The sequence below is a fragment of the Lolium perenne genome, chromosome 5 (genome assembly GCF_019359855.2).
Source record: "Lolium perenne isolate Kyuss_39 chromosome 5, Kyuss_2.0, whole genome shotgun sequence".
NCBI classification, from domain to species: domain Eukaryota; kingdom Viridiplantae; phylum Streptophyta; class Magnoliopsida; order Poales; family Poaceae; genus Lolium; species Lolium perenne.
Window position 1 is genome coordinate 151993574 of NC_067248.2, and position 6532 is coordinate 152000105.

At 41.8% G+C, this 6532-nt stretch overlaps 1 long non-coding RNA gene across 1 annotated transcript; it reads right to left on the minus strand.

Annotated features, from left to right (window-relative positions):
* Window positions 1-3176: 3176 nt before the first annotated feature.
* On the minus strand, window positions 3177-5385 carry LOC139831306 (uncharacterized). The gene is made up of 2 exons (XR_011746005.1): window positions 5165-5385; window positions 3177-3431 (listed from the first exon to the last, which is right to left on the minus strand). It is a non-coding gene; the product is annotated as an uncharacterized lncRNA (long non-coding RNA).
* Window positions 5386-6532: the final 1147 nt, after the last annotated feature.

Genomic DNA, 6532 nt, shown 5'->3' on the forward strand with positions numbered 1-6532 from the left:
CCATCAAAATCAGGTAACCTCTCTCCCTCGCGCATTTCAGCCGGCTCTTACTCTGCTTTTTTTTGTATTTAATTTCTATGCAATGAGCCAAGCTCGCTAGATTGATGTAGCTAGCACTCACACACAGAAAAGCTAGCGAGCTTGGTAGATTGTCTAGATGGATATAGTGAACTTATGCATGACACATACCACTTACTAGATCGACTAGAGGCGTTGTAGGGATGGTGGTGGTCACAGATGGGTAAATTGTTTTTTTATTGGCTCTTTTCTTGCCCCGTGGGGAGTACGGGAGCAGTTTTTTTTTGATATAATACGGGAGCAGATTGGGACTTTGTTTCTTTCTTCCGCGTGAGGGACGGGAGCTAGTAGTTAGGTGGCTTAATTAGTGCGAAGTATGGATTAAGATGTGCCATGCCGCTCGAGGCTGGAGTTGTTTTGTTAGTTGCGTTTTCTTTGTGACGTGGGGGTATTATTGTCCATCCTGAAAATGTGACACCAGACATTCACCAGTTTGCTCTTAATAGTAGAGATAAAGCATATATTATTTGTCCAATTGCGGTTTACAGATTTAAAGATATTAATTATTTGTCCATATTATATGAATAATGCATATATTATTTAATAATAATAATAATGATAATAAATGAATAAAACATAATTATTTCATGTTCAAATTCCTCACATTTTTATAATAATAAATTAAGTATATATTGTTTGTCCAATTGCGGTTTACAGATTGTTTTTTATTTCAAAAAATACAGAAATGTGACACAATGGTATAAGAGTTAATAGGATTGATATGTTAGTATTTACAACAAGGTACAATCACATTCGCAGGAGCACAACAGGAAAGAACCAAGGAGTTAAGCGTGCTGAGGGTGGAGTAGTGTGCGGATGGGTGACCGACCGAGAAGTGATGACCAAGTCTACAATTTAACTACATATTAAGTGTAATTAGCATTAAAAATGGTCCAAATGGGAGAGTAACAAGTTAAACAATTAGAAAAAAGAAGAAAAAATTAGAAAAATAAAAAAAATATAATTATTAAAAATAATAGTTAATCCTGGTTGGAATTACAAGCCGAGGCTAAAGATTCTCCAGCCCAAATCCATATCACGGCTACGTGGAGAACCATTTATCCCAACTGATAACAGGATCGGGACTAAAAAAACGACTAGAGTCCATTATAGGCCCGAACCGAAAGGCCCGATCTCCTAGTGTAGGCTCTCCGGTTGTAACCTAGACACCTTGGAGACGAACTAATTTGTTGGAGCCGGTTTACAATCCGGCCATCATTTATACTACTTGGATCGTCAGATTGGAGGGGCAGCAGTTGATTACTGCTCCTACTATGTCTGGAAGCATACATATCTTGTAGGTCGCTTTTGTAAGCAAAGGCTCTCCGGCACGTCTAGCACATGCTGAAAATATAAATCATTGTTTCAAATTTTCACAGTGACCTCCGTTTCTATGAACAAGCCACCCACGTATTTTAAGATGTTTTTTGATTAAAAACTTAGCAACAAAATCTTGATTATATTTTACGTTATTGGTATCACTGGATTGTATTGCAAAACACTTTATAATGATGTTAATTTTATACCAATTATCCGTATATATTTAGATTAATTTTTATTTAAATACAAAACATGAAAAATTAAGACGCCTTATTCATTGCAATGGTGAGAATATACTTTTTTAGAACTTGTGCACAACCAAATTTACTCAAGAAGTTAAGTGCAGAAAAGTCAAAAGGAAGTCCAACTTTGATAAGCCTGTTTTTTTGTCTAATTTGTGCAGTCTATGAAAAATATCCCTATTTTTTGATATGGCAGTTTTCAAAATTCCAAAGAGTATACAGACTCAATTGCTACCTTTTGGTGGGGAGGCGCTAAAGATGAGAAGCTGATGCACCGAAGTGTTTGGTGGAGGATGTGTATCCCAAAGAAAGATGGGGAAATGGGCTTTAGAGATCTACATGCCTTCAAGGTGGCTATGCTTGTTACTTGCCAAGCAAACTTTGAAGTTAATAAATTATGGTAAAACTTTTATGTGCTTCAGTTCTTCCTGCAGAATATTACCCGAATGGAAGATTGTTAAATGCTGGACCAACGAAGGCAGTCTTCTTACACATGACAGAGCATTATTAGTGGACTACAAATTTTTCAAAAGGGGCCATATTTGGAGAGTTTAGAATGGTTAGCTGTGTTCGTTCTCCGGTCGCTTCTACTCCTTGTCAGCAGAGCCGCTCTCAGTCTGCTCAACTTTTTCGTCCCTCGTCGCCTTGGAGTTGGGCTGAGGTTGTGGGCCTCTCGGTTGCGACGGTGTCGCCAAGACCCTCTCCTACGAGTTGCGAGCAGATCAAGGTCAACACCACTATAGACTCTCTCTTTCAGTCCCAGGTTGCCTTGATGTGCATGGAGCTCCTTCAGCTGGTTGACGTTCGTGTTGAGGAGGCGTCTTGCCCTCTTCATGAAGAGGTGGCTAAGTTGTTGTTGGCGTGTGTTGGTGGTTCTTTGGAGCCGGCTGAGGCATGTCCTTTTGATGGGTTGGGGCTCACCAAAGCGCAGGCTCCGGTTGCGCTTGATTCCTCTGAGCATATGTTGTCTGTGGTTGAGGAAGTGCACCTCTACGGTTGTTTCTCTCCTCATGGTCCATCGTCGCTGCCTAATGAGTCGGCCACCCCTGAGCATGAGGGCATGGACATGGTCGCAACTCAGGCGCTTGACCTTGAGTTGAGTGCTGATGTTGACGCGACAGTCTTGCTATCACCTGAGAGTAGCAGACGGGTGGTTGCTAAGTCAGAAGTGTTGACACATGTGCCTTGCCCTTTTGTTGCCAAGGAGATCTGTGTTTTTCTCGCCAGCTTGGCAGCTTCCTACCCTAGGTGTGAGGTTACGTCAAAGAGTGATGGTGCTAGACCAAACGAGTGTAGAAGCACGAAGAGAAGTGCTACAAGAAAGACATATGTGGTTGATTGATGGTTGCCTCCTTTGCCCTTGCAGGGTTGTTGGCGCGGTGTGGGTGTGTCGCGTCTGGAGTGTTAGTTCGCGTCGCTTTGTGATCTTTGTGTTGGCCTGTGTGGGTGTGGCCATGTTATTTGTGGGGACCCCGGACTAGCTGTCCGAAATTCCCTGTTATGTATACAGTTCACGATCCCATGATCAGTGCACCGTGAACACATAACCGAACTGATATCAAATTACACCATCCATTACAAAGCGGAATAAGAAAATTACAACATGGTCACATGACCAATACTTACATAATAGCCTCGGAGGGCCTAACTAAACATCAGAGTAGCATCATCACTTCAGCAGCGCAGTACCCAAGTCATCTGCCATAACCCTACAGGCAACTGACTGGGAAGACGTTCCTAGCTCGCATAGACGTCGTCAACTCCTTCTTCATCCATCGTGTTCCTCCAAGTCTGGCCAAGTAAATAGCCAGGGACAAAGCCGTGAGTACATTTGGAATTGTACTCGCAAACCATCCAGAAGGTACTTTGCAAGAGTGCAAGATAACAAATGCTAATCTAAGATGACAAGAGGGAAGAGCTAATTTCTCCAGTGGAAATAGCATGAAGAAGAGAAGTAGTTTCTCTTGTGGATATAGCATATGAAAGAGTAATAGTTTCTCTTGTGGATGTAGCATCCCAACATCACAGTTGAAGGGGACACTAAGAAGATCATATGACATCTCTATATCTTTGTTGAAGAAGATACTTCAAAAGAGTTCCTATGACATCTCTATATCTTTGTTGAAGAAGATAATCTAAAAGATATCCTATGACATCTCAATATCTTTGTTGAAGAAGTTACTTCAAAAGAGTTCCACAACATAAAACACTAGGATGGGGTAACCCAATTTTATTTATCCTTCCCGACCATCTCCATATGGTCGACACATCCTTTCCCGTACCCTTCCGGTACTTCAAAACAAGTTCTTTCCTTTCCTTTGTCAAACAATTTTGTAAAACAAAACTCATCAGGCTAAGCAACAGCCATTCCAACCGTCCATGACCGCGGACACGGCTATTCGAATAGATTTGACTCTGCAGAGTTTGCGCACTTTCCCCACAAGATCTGATAAATCCGCCGGGATCATCCCCGGGCCATCATACGAAAGTATGTGGGTATCGGATAACCAGTCGAAGCCTTTCGCCTATTCTAATTAGCAAGAGGTCCTACCCTATGGAGTATGTACCTCCCCGGCACCGTGGCAGCTCACCTCCTTTTGAGCGTGGCTCCACCGCCAAGCCAGGAGACCCATAGTGTCCTCCGGACGGGTCAGCCCCGAAGGCCTCCCGTTATACTATTGTCCCAAACTCGACAACCCGGACTCGGGGGTAACCGTACCCTTGTATAGTTATGCGGTGCCTCATGCTAAAGAGAACAAACGTCGAGCTAAGCCCCGTGCCCATGTTGGAGTAATGTGGTTGCGCTAGTTAATTGTCATGGGTGAGTACTTAGGCGCCAAAGTTTTCATAAAATCCCAACCACTTTCTCATCCCCATCACTTTTACCAAATCCTTTCCTTTCATAAATTCTCACTTGGGCATAACATTATACCCAAGGTTTTAACAAAAGCTTTTACAACAAGGTAAACCTTGAGGGTTTTCCCAACCTAAAGTTTCATGAGTTGAACTACTATTGCACTACGGCCGAGATGAGAGTCATCACGCCATAGATGGTGTGAAAAGGAGTAATGGAGTGGATCATACATGTACTATGACCACACAAGGAGGATTATACTTTCAGATTTGTGGTGCTAAATATACAACTTAGATAGTGGATTATCACTATCCAACATACTCTCCAATGGGTACACGGCATACTCCTCTCAAGTTGAGAATACACCAAGATCATGACATTGATACCTCTATACTACAAAAGTGGTGGGTGTAGTGTAAGTCATTATCTTGAGATGGAACATGCTCAAGTCGAGCATACAAGATAACCAAGAGGAATAGCACGGCCATGATACCATGCATCCCATAATCACAAAGACAATAGTGGAGTATCACCACTAGGGAGTACTCCACTAGCAACCATACATATATGACAATAATAAGGAGAACAACACAGATAGAACCAAGGTGCTTTGGACATCAACAAATGACATCCAACTAGACACCGAATCAGAGGTCAAAAGATGGCTTGCCTTGGCTTATTTGTCCCTGTACTTCTTCAACTCCATCAATATAAGAATTCCAACAATATAAATAATCTTCTCATCCGATTCCACTTCTTCTTCTTCTCCGGAATTGTTCGCATCTATCGCCGGAAAATATAAAAGGAACACAATCAATCACATTGCATCAACAAGACAACATTCAACAATCAACAACTAACCATGCAGCCAAGGTATAACATACTAAAGACCTATAGACACCACAAAACAATTTTTAAGAGTTTTAATTTAGAAAACCCCATTTAATTAGCTAGTAAAGGTATGAGTGCATCACAACTTAGCAATTGCCTCTCTCGGTTATCACCCGGTGCCTCATGCTAAGAAGAACAAACGTCAAGCTAAGCTCCGTGCCCACTTTGGAGTAGCTGTGGTTGCGCGGGTTAATTGTCACGGGTGAATACTTAGGCGCCAAAGTTTTCGAAAACAAGACTTTCTTTCCAACCATCTTTGCCAAGATCCTTTCCTTTCGTAAACACACGCTTGGGTAAGTCCAACTCACCCAAGGTTTTCAAAAATTCTTTTCAACAAGGTATTTTTCCAAGGGGGTTCCCAACCTATAGTTTTATGGATGAACTAAGATACATCAAGGCATGATGCTAGCCATCATACCACTAAGGATATGATAATTGAGGTGTCAAGGGGATCATACATACTTAGGATAAGCATGCATAGGGACATCATAACTAAGATGATTCAACAAGGGTCAGCTCCTTGACAGACTTTGGTGACAACCAAAGGCATGATCTTATTATCCCTTTATGTGCAGGACTAACTCGGCGTCCGATCTTTCAATAGTTGTCGTTGGAGATACGTGAGACTTCATAAAAGGTTGATCCATCTTCGACTTCGAGTCTCCGGTCTGAGTTGGGGACATCGTCCAACATGCAGGTTTGAAGTGGTTGAGACAATAGAGCAAGAATTTTCAAACCTTTTTATAAAGCGGAGAGATAAGAATTTAGAAGCTTTGAATAAATAAGGGGAGTAGAAGCTATACTTCTGACTAAAGAAACAATTTGTTTCATAAATAGTTTTTCCCAAGTAATTGTTTTTCCTAACTAACGTCCATGCTAACTAAGGTCTCCTACAGTCAGGATAGCTCTGATACCAGCTCTGTGGGGACCCCGGACTAGCTGTCCGAAATACCCTGTTATGTATACAGTTCACGATCCCATGATCAGTGTGCCGTGAACACATAACCGAACTGATATCAAATTACATCCTCCATTACAAAACGGAATAAGAAAATTACAATAAGGTCACATGACCATCTTTACATAGTAGCCTCGAAGGGCCTAATCTAATCATCAGAGTCGCGGGAACACTTCAATCAGCGTAGAG